The 11,939-nt window shown below is 54.1% G+C and overlaps 18 non-coding genes across 18 annotated transcripts; all 18 read right to left on the minus strand.

Annotated features, from left to right (window-relative positions):
- Window positions 1-462: 462 nt before the first annotated feature.
- Window positions 463-581, minus strand: LOC135647666 (5S ribosomal RNA). The gene has a single exon (XR_010500399.1). It is a non-coding gene; the product is annotated as a 5S ribosomal RNA (ribosomal RNA).
- A 548-nt stretch (window positions 582-1,129) lies between these two features.
- LOC135647697 (5S ribosomal RNA) lies at window positions 1,130-1,248 on the minus strand. Its single transcript, XR_010500429.1, has one exon. It is a non-coding gene; the product is annotated as a 5S ribosomal RNA (ribosomal RNA).
- Window positions 1,249-1,796: 548 nt separating this feature from the next.
- On the minus strand, window positions 1,797-1,915 carry LOC135647252 (5S ribosomal RNA). Its single transcript, XR_010499994.1, has one exon. It is a non-coding gene; the product is annotated as a 5S ribosomal RNA (ribosomal RNA).
- A 548-nt stretch (window positions 1,916-2,463) lies between these two features.
- Window positions 2,464-2,582, minus strand: LOC135648179 (5S ribosomal RNA). Its single transcript, XR_010500868.1, has one exon. It is a non-coding gene; the product is annotated as a 5S ribosomal RNA (ribosomal RNA).
- A 548-nt stretch (window positions 2,583-3,130) lies between these two features.
- Window positions 3,131-3,249, minus strand: LOC135647240 (5S ribosomal RNA). The gene has a single exon (XR_010499983.1). It is a non-coding gene; the product is annotated as a 5S ribosomal RNA (ribosomal RNA).
- A 548-nt stretch (window positions 3,250-3,797) lies between these two features.
- Window positions 3,798-3,916, minus strand: LOC135647135 (5S ribosomal RNA). The gene has a single exon (XR_010499878.1). It is a non-coding gene; the product is annotated as a 5S ribosomal RNA (ribosomal RNA).
- Window positions 3,917-4,464: 548 nt separating this feature from the next.
- LOC135647510 (5S ribosomal RNA) lies at window positions 4,465-4,583 on the minus strand. Its single transcript, XR_010500247.1, has one exon. It is a non-coding gene; the product is annotated as a 5S ribosomal RNA (ribosomal RNA).
- A 548-nt stretch (window positions 4,584-5,131) lies between these two features.
- LOC135646292 (5S ribosomal RNA) lies at window positions 5,132-5,250 on the minus strand. Its single transcript, XR_010499049.1, has one exon. It is a non-coding gene; the product is annotated as a 5S ribosomal RNA (ribosomal RNA).
- Window positions 5,251-5,797: 547 nt separating this feature from the next.
- Window positions 5,798-5,916, minus strand: LOC135647066 (5S ribosomal RNA). Its single transcript, XR_010499811.1, has one exon. It is a non-coding gene; the product is annotated as a 5S ribosomal RNA (ribosomal RNA).
- Window positions 5,917-6,464: 548 nt separating this feature from the next.
- On the minus strand, window positions 6,465-6,583 carry LOC135647341 (5S ribosomal RNA). The gene has a single exon (XR_010500081.1). It is a non-coding gene; the product is annotated as a 5S ribosomal RNA (ribosomal RNA).
- Window positions 6,584-7,131: 548 nt separating this feature from the next.
- LOC135647376 (5S ribosomal RNA) lies at window positions 7,132-7,250 on the minus strand. The gene has a single exon (XR_010500115.1). It is a non-coding gene; the product is annotated as a 5S ribosomal RNA (ribosomal RNA).
- A 548-nt stretch (window positions 7,251-7,798) lies between these two features.
- On the minus strand, window positions 7,799-7,917 carry LOC135647426 (5S ribosomal RNA). The gene has a single exon (XR_010500164.1). It is a non-coding gene; the product is annotated as a 5S ribosomal RNA (ribosomal RNA).
- A 548-nt stretch (window positions 7,918-8,465) lies between these two features.
- LOC135648180 (5S ribosomal RNA) lies at window positions 8,466-8,584 on the minus strand. Its single transcript, XR_010500869.1, has one exon. It is a non-coding gene; the product is annotated as a 5S ribosomal RNA (ribosomal RNA).
- Window positions 8,585-9,132: 548 nt separating this feature from the next.
- LOC135647547 (5S ribosomal RNA) lies at window positions 9,133-9,251 on the minus strand. Its single transcript, XR_010500284.1, has one exon. It is a non-coding gene; the product is annotated as a 5S ribosomal RNA (ribosomal RNA).
- A 548-nt stretch (window positions 9,252-9,799) lies between these two features.
- Window positions 9,800-9,918, minus strand: LOC135647009 (5S ribosomal RNA). Its single transcript, XR_010499756.1, has one exon. It is a non-coding gene; the product is annotated as a 5S ribosomal RNA (ribosomal RNA).
- Window positions 9,919-10,466: 548 nt separating this feature from the next.
- LOC135646525 (5S ribosomal RNA) lies at window positions 10,467-10,585 on the minus strand. The gene has a single exon (XR_010499272.1). It is a non-coding gene; the product is annotated as a 5S ribosomal RNA (ribosomal RNA).
- Window positions 10,586-11,133: 548 nt separating this feature from the next.
- LOC135648181 (5S ribosomal RNA) lies at window positions 11,134-11,252 on the minus strand. Its single transcript, XR_010500870.1, has one exon. It is a non-coding gene; the product is annotated as a 5S ribosomal RNA (ribosomal RNA).
- Window positions 11,253-11,800: 548 nt separating this feature from the next.
- Window positions 11,801-11,919, minus strand: LOC135647548 (5S ribosomal RNA). Its single transcript, XR_010500285.1, has one exon. It is a non-coding gene; the product is annotated as a 5S ribosomal RNA (ribosomal RNA).
- Window positions 11,920-11,939: the final 20 nt, after the last annotated feature.

Genomic DNA, 11,939 nt, shown 5'->3' on the forward strand with positions numbered 1-11,939 from the left:
GAACGATCTCGGAATCGCCATCGTCGGATCTCTCCGATGCCCACGAGGCCAACCGCGTACCGGACATGGCAAGCGCGTGCCGAAACCATCCGGACTTTCTCGAACGAACTCGGAATCGCTATTGCGGCCCCATTCCGGAATGCTCTCTCCGAGCCCCACGTGAGTGACTGCGTCGCGTTCACGGCAAATTCCGAGGCCCAAAACCATCGCCTCGGAGTTCGACGGGAGAGGTTTTGGCCGCTCGGGGCGCAAAAAGGAGTGCAACACGAGGACTTCCCAGGGGGTCACCCATCCTATAACCATATCTGATCATTGCATGTTTACGAAGAAATTTTTCGATGATGATTTCATTATTCTCCTGCTATACGTTAACGATATATTTATTGTTGGCCATAATGCTGGAAGAATCGAAAAGCATAAAGGAGAGTTAAGCAAGTCTTTTGGCCGCTCGGGGCGCAAAAAGGAGTGCAACACGAGGACTTCCCCGGGGGTCACCCATCCTAGTACTAATCTCGCCCAAGCACGCTTAACTTCGGAGTTCTGATGCGATCCGGTGCTTTAGTGCTTGTATGATAACACTCGTTTTGTTTGCGTCCTCCCTCCCCTTTGTGCACGTCGCGGACGGCGTATCGACGACCGGAGCCCATTGCGCGCCCCGAAACCTCTCAAACGATCTCGGAATCGCCATCGTCGGATCTCTCCGATGCCCACGAGGCCGACCGCGTACCGGACACGGCAAGCGCGCGCCGAAACCATCCGGACTTTCTCGAACGAACTCGGAATCGCTATTGCGGCCCCATTCCGGAAAGCTCTCTCCGAGCCCCACGAGACTGACTGCGTAGCGGTCACGGCAAATTCCGAGGCCCAAAACCATCGCCTCGGAGGTCGACGGGAGAGGTTTTGGCCGCTCGGGACGCAAAAAGGAGTGCAACACGAGGACTTCCCAGGGGGTCACCCATCCTAGAACCATATCTGATCATTGCATGTTTACGAAGAAATTTTTAGATGATGATTTCATTATTCTCCTGCTATACGTTAACGATATATTTATTGTTGGCAATAATGCTGGAAGAATCGAAAAGCGTAAAGGAGAGTTAAGCAAGTCTTTTGGCCGCTCGGGGCGCAAAAAGGAGTGCAACACGAGGACTTCCCAAGGGGTCACCCATCCTAGTACTACTCTCGCTCAAGCACGCTTAACTTCGGAGTTTTGATGGGATCTCATGCTTTAGTGCTGGTATGATCGCACTCGTTTTGTTTGCGTCCTCCCCCCCCTTTGTGCACGTCGCGGACGGCGTATCGACGACCGGAGCCCATTGCGCGCCCCGAAACCTCTCGAACGATCTCGGAATCGCCATCGTCGGATCTCTCCGATGCCCACGAGGACGACCGCGTACCGGACATGGCAAGCGCGCGCCGAAACCATCCGGACTTTCTCGAACGAACTCGGAATCGCTATTGCTGCCCCATTACGGAAAGCTCTCTCCGAGCCCCACGAGACTGACTGCGTCGCGGTCACGGCAAATTCCGAGGCCCAAAACCATCGCCTCGGAGGTCGACGGGAGAGGTTTTGGCCGCTCGGGGCGCAAAAAGGAGTGCAACACGAGGACTTCCCAGGGGGTCACCCTTCCTAGAACCATATCTGATCATTGCATGTTTACGAAGAAATTTTTAGATGATGATTTCATTATTCTCCTGCTATACGTTAACGATATATTTATTGTTGGCCATAATGCTGGAAGAATCGAAAAGCGTAAAGGAGAGTTAAGCAAGTCTTTTGGCCGCTCGGGGCGCAAAAAGTAGTGCAACACGAGGACTTCCCAGGGGGTCACCCATCCTAGTACTACTCTCGCCCTAGCACGCTTAACTTCAGAGATCTGATGGGATCCGGTGCTTTAGTGCTGGTATGATCGCACTCGTTTTGTTTGCGTCCTCCCTCCCCTTTGTGTACGTCGCGGATGGCGTATCGACGACCGGAGCCCATTGCGCGCCCCGAAACCTTTCGAACGATCTCGGAATCGCCATCGTCGGATCTCTCCGATGCCCACGAGGCCGACCGCGTACCGGACACGGCAAGCGCGCGCCGAAACCATCCGGACTTTCTCGAACGAACTCGGAATCGCTATTGCGGCCCCATTCCGGAAAGCTCTCTCCGAGCCCCATGAGACTGACTGCGTCGTGGTCACGGCAAATTCCGAGGCCCAAAACCATCGCCTCGGAGGTCGACGGGAGAGGTTTTGGCCGCTCGGGGCGCAAAAAGGAGTGCTACACGAGGACTTCCCAGGGGGTCACCCATCCTAGAACCATATCTGATCATTGCATGTTTACAAAGAAATTTTTAGATGATGATTTCATTATTCTCCTACTATACGTTAACGATATATTTATTGTTGGTCATCATGCTGGAAGAATCGAAAAGCGTAAAGGAGAGTTAAGCAAGTCTTTTGGCCGCTCGGGGCGCAAAAAGGAGTGCAACACGAGGACTTCCTAGGGGGTCACCCATCCTAGTACTACTCTCGCCCAAGCACGCTTAACTTCGGAGTTCTGATGGGATCCGGTGCTTTAGTGCTGGTATGATCGCACTCATTTTGTTTGCGTCCTCCCTCCCCTTTGTGCACGTCGCGGACGGCGTATCGACGACCGGAGCCCATTGCGCGCCCCGAAACCTCTTGAACGATCTCGGAATCGCCATCATCGGATCTCTCCGATGCCCACGAGGCCGACCGCGTACCGGACACGGCAAGCGCGCGCCGAAACCATCCGGACTTTCTCGAACGAACTCGGAATCGCTATTGCGGCCCCATTCCGGAAAGCTCTCTCCGAGCCCCACGAGATTGACTGCGTAGTGGTCACGGCAAATTCCGAGGCCCAAAACCATCGCCTCGGAGGTCGACGGGAGAGGTTTTGGCCGCTCGGGGCGCAAAAAGGAGTGCAACACGAGGACTTCCCAGGGGGTAACCCATCCTAGAACCATATCTGATCATTACATGTTTACGAAGAAATTTTTAGATGATGATTTCATTATTCTCCTGCTATACGTTAACGATATATTTATTGTTGGCCATAATGCTGGAAGAATCGAAAAGCCTAAAGGAGAGTTAAGCAAGTCTTTTGGCCGCTCGGGGCGCAAAAAGGAGTGCAACACGAGGACTTCCCAGGGGGTCACCCATCCTCGTACTACTCTCGCCCAAGCACGCTTAACTTCGGAGTTCTGATGTGATCCGGTGCATTAGTGCTGGTATGATCGCACTCGTTTTGTTTGCGTCCTCCCTCGCCTTTGTGCACGTCGCGGACGGCGTATCGACGACCGGAGCCCATTGCGCGCCCCGAAACCTCTCAAACGATCTCGGAATCGCCATCGTCGGATCTCTCCGATGCCCACGAGGCCGACCGCGTACCGGACACGGCAAGCGCGCGCCGAAACCATCCGGACTTTCTCGAACGAACTCGGAATCGCTATTGCGGCCCCATTCCGGAAAGCTCTCTCCGAGCCCCACGAGACTGACTGCGTAGCGGTCACGGCAAATTCCGAGGCCCAAAACCATCGACTCAGAGGTCGACGGGAGAGGTTTTGGCCGCTCGGGGCGCAAAAAGGAGTGCAACACGAGGACTTCCCAAGGGGTCACCCATCCTAGAACCATATCTGATCATTGCATGTTTACGAAGAAATTTTTAGATGATGATTTCATTATTCTCCTGCTATAAGTTAACGATATATTTATTGTTGGCCGTAATGCTGGAAGAATCGAAAAGCGTAAAGGAGAGTTAAGCAAGTCTTTTGGCCGCTCGGGGCGCAAAAAGGAGTGCAACACGAGGACTTCCCAGGGGGTCACCCATCCTAGTACTACTCTCGCCGAAGCACGCTTAACTTCGGAGTTCTGATGGGATCCGGTGCTTTAGTGCTGGTATGATCGCACTCGTTTTGTTTGCGTCCTCCCTCCCCTTTGTGCCCGTCGCGGACGGCGTATCGACGACCGGAGCCCATTGCGCGCCCCGAAACCTTTCGAACGATCTCGGAATCGCCATCGTCGGATCTCTCCGATGCCCACGAGGCCGACCGCGTACCGGACACGGCAAGCGCGCACCGAAACCATCCGGACTTTCTCGAACGAACTCGGAATCGCTATTGCGGCCCCATTCCGGAAAGCTCTCTCCGAGCCCCACGAGACTGACTGCGTCGCGGTCACGGCAAATTCCGAGGCCCAAAACCATCGCCTCGGAGGTCGACGGGAGAGGTTTTGGCCGCTCGGGGCGCAAAAAGGAGTGCAACACGAGGACTTCCCAGGGGGTGACCCATCCTATAACCATATCTGATCATTGCATGTTTACGAAGAAATTTTTTGATGATGATTTCATTATTCTCCTGCTATACGTTAACGATATATTTATTGTTGGCCATAATGCTGGAAGAATCGAAAAGCGGAAAGGAGAGTTAAGCAAGTCTTTTGGCCGCTCGGGGCGCAAAAAGGAGTGTAACACGAGGACTTCCCAGGGGGTCACCCATCCTAGTACTACTCTCGCCCAAGCAAGCTTAACTTCGGAGTTCTGATGGGATCCGGTGCTTTAGTGCTGGTATGATCGCACTGGTTTTGTCTGTGTCCTCCCTCCCCTTTGTGCACGTCGCGGACGGCGTATCGACGACCGGAGCCCATTGCGCGCCCCGAAACCTCTCGAACGATCTCGGAATCGCCTTCGTCGGATCTCTCCGATGCCCACGAGGCCGACCGCGTACCGGACATGGCAAGCGTGCGCCGAAACCATACGGACTTTCTCAAACGAACTCGGAATCGCTATTGCGGCTCCATTCCGAAAAGCTCTCTCCGAGCCCCACGAGACTGACTGCGTCGCGGTCACGGCAAATTCCGAGGCCCAAAACCATCGCCTCGGAGGTCGACGGGAGAGGTTTTGGCCGCTCGGGGCACAAAAAGGAGTGCAACACGAGGACTTCCCAAGGGGTCACCCATCCTAGAACCATATCTGATCATTGCATGTTTACGAAGAAATTTTTAGATGATGATTTCATTATTCTCCTGCTATACGTTGACGATATATTTTTTGTTGGCCATAATGCTGGAAGAATCGAAAAGCGTAAAGGAGAGTTCAGCAAGTCTTTTGGCTGCTCGGGGCGCAAAAAGGAGTGCAACACGAGGACTTCCCAGGGGGTCACCCATCCTAGTACCACTCTCGCCCAAGCACGCTTAACTTCGGAGTTCTGATGGGATCCGGTGCTTTAGTGCTGGTATGATCGCACTCGTTTTGTTTGCGTCCTCCCTCCCCTTCGTGCACGTCGCGGACGGCGTATCGACGACCGGAGCCCATTGCGCGCCCCGAAACCTCTCGAACGATCTCGGAATCACCATCGTCGGATCTCTCCGATGCCCACGAGGCCGACCGCGTACCGGACACGGCAAGCGCGCGCCGAACCATCCGGACTTTCTCGAACGAACTCGGAATCGCTATTGCGGCCCCATTCCGGAAAGCTCTCTCCGAGCCCCACGAGACTGACTGCGTCGCGGTCACGGCAAATTCCGAGGCCCAAAACCATCGCCTCGGAGGTCGACGGGAGAGGTTTTGGCCGCTCGGGGCGCAAAAAGGAGTGCAACACGAGGACTTCCCAGGGGGTCACCCATCCTAGAACCATATCTGATCATTGCATGTTTACGAAGAAATTTTTAGATGATGATTTCATTATTCTCCTGCTATACGTTAACGATATATTTATTGTTGGCCATAATGCTGGAAGAATCGAAAAGCGTAAAGGAGAGTTAAGCAAGTCTTTTGGCCGCTCGGGGCGCAAAAAGTAGTGCAACACGAGGACTTCCCAGGGGGTCACCCATCCTAGTACTACTCTCGCCCAAGCACGCTTAACTTCGGAGTTTTGATGGGATCCGGTGCTTTAGTGCTGGTATGATCGCACTAGTTTTGTTTGCGTCCTACCTCCCCTTTGTGCACGTCGCGGACGGCGTATCGACGACCGGAGCCCATTGCGCGCCCCGAAACCTCTCGAACGATCTCGGAATCGCCATCGTCGGATCTCTCCGATGCCCACGAGGCCGACCGCGTATCGGACACGGCAAGCGCGCGCCGAAACCATCCGGACTTTCTCGAACGAACTCGGAATCGCTATTGCGGCCCCATTACGGAAAGCTCTCTCCGAGCCCCACGAGACTGACTGCGTAGCGGTCACGGCAAATTCCGAGGCCCAAAACCATCGCCTCGGAGGTCGACGGGAGAGGTTTTGGCCGCTCGGGGCGCAAAAAGGAGTGCAACACGAGGACTTCCCAGGGGGTCACCCATTCTAGAACCATATCTGATCATTGCATGTTTCCGAAGAAATTTTTAGATGATGATTTCATTATTCTCCTGCTATACGTTAACGATATATTTATTGTTGGCCATAATGCTGGAAGAATCGAAAAGCGTAAAGGAGAGTTAAGCAAGTCTTTTGGCCGCTCGGGTCACAAAAAGGAGTGCAACACAAGGACTTCCCAGGGGGTCACCCATCCTAGTACTACTCAAGCCCAAGCACGCTTAACTTCGGAGTTTTGATGGGATCCGGTGCTTTAGTGCTGGTATGATCGCACTCGTTTTGTTTGCGTCCTACCTCCCCTTTGTGCACGTCGCGGACGGCGTATCGACGACCGGAGCCCATTGCGCGCCCCGAAACCTCTCGAACGATCTCGGAATCGCCATCGTCGGATCTCTCCGATGCCCACGAGGCCGACCGCGTATCGGACACGGCAAGCGCGCGCCGAAACCATCCGGACTTTCTCGAACGAACTCGGAATCGCTATTGCGGCCCCATTACGGAAAGCTCTCTTCGAGCCCCACGAGACTGACTGCGTAGCGGTCACGGCAAATTCCGAGGCCCAAAACCATCGCCTCGGAGGTCGACGGGAGAGGTTTTGGCCGCTCGGGGCACAAAAAGGAGTGCAACACGAGGACTTCCCAGGGGGTCACCCATCCTAGAACCATATATGATCATTGCATGTTTACGAAGAAATTTTTAGATAATGATTTCATTATTCTCCTGCTATACGTTGACGATATATTTATTGTTGGCCATAATGCTGGAAGAATCGAAAAGCGTAAAGGAGAGTTAAGCAAGTCTTTTGGCTGCTCGGGGCGCAAAAAGGAGTGCAACACGAGGACTTCCCAGGGGGTCACCCATCCTAGTACTACTCTCGCCCAAGCAAGCTTAACTTCGGAGTTCTGATGGGATCTGGTGCTTTAGTACTGGTATGATCGCACTCGCTTTGTTTGCGTCCTCCCTCCCCTTTGTGCACGTCGCGGACGGCGTATCGACGACCGGAGCCCATTGCGCGCCCCGAAACCTCTCGAACGATCTCGGAATCGCCATCGTCGGATCTCTCCGATGCCCACGAGGCCGACCGCATATCGGACACGGTAAGCGCGCGCCGAAACCATCCGGACTTTCTCGAACGAACTCGGAATCGCTATTGCGGCCCCATTACGGAAAGCTCTCTCCGAGCCCCACGAGACTGACTGCGTAGTGGTCACGGCAAATTCTGAGGCCCAAAACCATCGCCTCGGAGGTCGACGGGAGAGGTTTTGGCCGCTCGGGGCGCAAATAGGAGTGCAACACGAGGACTTCCCAGGGGGTCACCCATCCTAGAACCATATCTGATCATTGCATGCTTACGAAGAAATTTTTAGATGATGATTTCATTATTCTCCTGCTATACGTTGACGATATATTTATTGTTGGCCATAATGCTGGAAGAAGCGAAAAGCGTAAAGGAGAGTTAAGCAAGTCTTTTGGCCACTCGGGGCGTAAAAAGGAGTGCAACACGAGGACTTCCCAGGGGGTCACCCATCCTAGTACTACTCTTGCCCAAGCACGCTTAACTTCGGAGTTTTGATGGGATCCGGTGCTTTAGTACTGGTATGATCGCACTCGTTTTGTTTGCGTCCTCCCTCCCCTTTGTGCACGTCGCGGACGGCGTATCGACGACCGGAGCCCATTGCGCGCCCCGAAACCTCTCGAACGATCTCGGAATCGCTATCGTCGGATCTCTCCGATGCCCACGAGGCCGACCGCGTACCGGACACGGCAAGCGCGCGCCGAAACCATCCGGACTTTCTCGAACGAACGCGGAATCGCTATTGCGGCCCCATTCCGGAAAGCTCTCTCCGAGCCCCACGAGACTGACGGCGTAGCGGTCACGGCAAATTTCGAGGCCCAAAACCATCGCCTCGGAGGTCGACGGGAGAGGTTTTGGCCGCTCGGGGCGCAAAAAGGAGTGCAACACGAGGACTTCCCAGGGGGTCACCCATCCTAGAACCATATCTGATCATTGCATGTTTACGAAGAAATTTTTAGATGTTGATTTCATTATTCTCCTGCTATACGTTAACGATATATTTATTGTTGGCCATAATGCTGGAAGAATCGAAAAGCGTAAAGGAGAGTTAAGCAAGTCTTTTGGCCGCTCGGGTCGCAAAAAGGAGTGCAACACGAGGACTTCCTAGGGGGTCACCCATCCTAGTACTACTCTCGCCCAAGCACGCTTAACTTCGGAGTTCTGATGGGATCCGGTGCTTTAGTGCTGGTATGATCGCACTCGTTTTGTTTGCGTCCTACCTCCCCTTTGTGCACGTCGCGGACGGCGTATCGACGACCGGAGCCCATTGCGCGCCCCAAAACCTCTCGAACGATCTAGGAATCGCCGTCGTCGGATCTCTCCGATGCCCACGAGGCCGACCGCGTATCGGACACGGCAAGCGCGCGCCGAAACCATCCGGACTTTCTCGAACGAACTCGGAATCGCTATTGCGGCCCCATTACGGAAAGCTCTCTCCGAGCCCCACGAGACTGACTGCGTAGCGGTCACGGCAAATTCCGAGGCCCAAAACCATCGCCTCGGAGGTCGACGGGAGAGGTTTTGGCCGCTCGGGGCACAAAAAGGAGTGCAACACGCGGACTTCCCAGGGGGTCACCCATCCTAGAACCATATCTGATCATTGCATGTTTACGAAGAAATTTTTAGATGATGATTTCATTATTCTCCTGCTATACGTTGACAATATATTTATTGTTGGCCATAATTCTGGAAGAATCGAAAAGCGTAAAGGAGAGTTAAGCAAGTCTTTTGGCTGCTCGGGGCGCAAAAAGGAGTGCAACACGAGGACTTCCCAGGGGGTCACCCATCCTACTACTACTCTCGCCCAAGCAGGCTTAACTTCGGAGTTCTGATGGGATCTGGTGCTTTAGTACTGGTATGATCGCACTCGTTTTGTTTGCGTCCTCCCTCCCCTTTGTGCACGTCGCGGACGGCGTATCGACGATCGGAGCCCATTGCGCGCCCCGAAACCTCTCGAACGATCTCGGAATCGCCATCGTCGGATCTCTCCGATGCCCACGAGGCCGACCGCGTACCGGACACGGCAAGCGCGCGCCGAAACCATCCGGACTTTCTCGAACGAACTCGGAATCGCTATTGCGGCCCCTTTCCGGAAAGCTCTCTCCGAGCCCAACGAGACTGACAGCGTAGCGGTCACGGCAAATTCCGAGGCCCAAAACCATCGCCTCGGATGTCGACGGGAGAGGTTTTGGCCGCTCTGGGCGCAAAAAGGAGTGCAACACGAGGACTTCCCAGGGGGTCACCCATCCTAGAACCATATCTGATCATTGCATGTTTCCGAAGAAATTTTTAGATGATGATTTCATTATTCTCCTGCTATACGTTAACGATATATTTATTGTTGGCCATAATGCTGGAAGAATCGAAAAGCGTAAAGGAGAGTTAAGCAAGTCTTTTGGCCGCTCGGGTCACAAAAAGGAGTGCAACACGAGGACTTCCCAGGGGGTCACCCATCCTAGTACTACTCTCGCCCAAGCACGCTTAACTTCGGAGTTTTGATGGGATCCGGTGCTTTAGTGCTGGTATGATCGCACTCGTTTTGTTTGCGTCCTACCTCCCCTTTGTGCACGTCGTGGACGGCGTATCGACGACCGGAGCCCATTGCGCGCCCCGAAACCTCTCGAACGATCTCGGAATCGCCGTCGTCGGATCTCTCCGATGCCCACGAGGCCGACCGCGTATCGGACACGGCAAGCGCGCGCCGAAACCATCCGGACTTTCTCGAACGAACTCGGAATCGCTATTGCGGCCCCATTACGGAAAGCTCTCTCCGAGCCCCACGAGACTGACTGCGTAGCGGTCACGGCAAATTCTGAGGCCCAAAACCATCGCCTCGGAGGTCGACGGGAGAGGTTTTGGCCGCTCGGGGCGCAAATAGGAGTGCAACACGAGGACTTCCCAGGGGGTCACCCATCCTAGAACCATATCTGATCATTGCGTGTTTACGAAGAAATTTTTAGATGATGATTTCATTATTCTCCTGCTATACGTTGACGATATATTTATTGTTGGCCACAATGCTGGAAGAAGCGAAAAGCGTAAAGGAGAGTTAAGCAAGTCTTTTGGCCACTCGGGGCGTAAAAAGGAGTGCAACACGAGGACTTCCCAGGGGGTCACCCATCCTAGTACTACTCTCGCCCAAGCACGCTTAACTTCGGAGTTCTGATGGGATCCGGTGCTTTAGTACTGGTATGATCGCACTAGTTTTGTTTGCGTCCTCCCTCCCCTTTGTGCACGTCGCGGACGGCGTATCGACGACCGGAGCCCATTGCGCGCCCCGAAACCTCTCGAACGATCTCGGAATCGCTATCGTCGGATCTCTCCGATGCCCACGAGGCCGACCGCGTACTGGACACGGCAAGCGCGCGCCGAAACCATCCGGACTTTCTCGAACGAACTCGGAATCGCTATTGCGGCCCCATTCCGGAAAGCTCTCTCCGAGCCCCACGAGACTGACGGCGTAGCGGTCACGGCAAATTTCGAGGCCCAAAACCATCGCCTCGGAGGTCGACGGGAGAGGTTTTGGCCGCTCGGGGCGCAAAAAGGAGTGCAACACGAGGACTTCCCAGGGGGTCACCCATCCTAGAACCATATCTGATCATTGCATGTTTACGAAGAAATTTTTAGATGATGATTTCATTATTCTCCTGCTATACGTTAACGATATATTTATTGTTGGCCATAATGCTGGAAGAATCGAAAAGCGTAAAGGAGAGTTAAGCAAGTCTTTTGGCCGCTCGGGTCGCAAAAAGGAGTGCAACACGAGGACTTCCTAGGGGGTCACCCATCCTAGTACTACTCTCGCCCAAGCACGCTTAACTTCGGAGTTCTGATGGGATCCGGTGCTTTAGTGCTGGTATGATCGCACTCGTTTTGTTTGCGTCCTACCTCCCCTTTGTGCACGTCGCGGACGGCGTATCGATGACTGGAGCCCATTGCGCGCCCCGAAACCTCTCGAACGATCTCGGAATCACCGTCGTCGGATCTCTCCGATGCCCACGAGGCCGACCGCGTATCGGACACGGCAAGCGCGCGCCGAAACCATCCGGACTTTCTCGAACGAACTCGGAATCGCTATTGCGGCCCCATTACGGAAAGCTCTCTCCGAGCCCCACGAGACTGACTGCGTAGCGGTCACGGCAAATTCCGAGGCCCAAAACCATCGCCTCGGAGGTCGACGGGAGAGGTTTTGGCCGCTCGGGGCACAAAAAGGAGTGCAACACGCGGACTTCCCAGGGGGTCACCCATCCTAGAACCATATCTGATCATTGCATGTTTACGAAGAAATTTTTAGATGATGATTTCATTATTCTCCTGCTATACGTTGACAATATATTTATTGTTGGCCATAATTCTGGAAGAATCGAAAAGCGTAAAGGAGAGTTAAGCAAGTCTTTTGGCTGCTCGGGGCGCAAAAAGGAGTGCAACACGAGGACTTCCCAGGGGGTCACCCATCCTACTACTACTCTCGCCCAAGCAGGCTTAACTTCGGAGTTCTGATGGGATCTGGTGCTTTAGTACTGGTATGATCGCACTCGTTTTGTTTGCGTCCTCCCT

The sequence above is a fragment of the Musa acuminata genome, chromosome BXJ3-8 (assembly GCF_036884655.1).
Source record: "Musa acuminata AAA Group cultivar baxijiao chromosome BXJ3-8, Cavendish_Baxijiao_AAA, whole genome shotgun sequence".
NCBI lineage: Eukaryota > Viridiplantae > Streptophyta > Magnoliopsida > Zingiberales > Musaceae > Musa > Musa acuminata.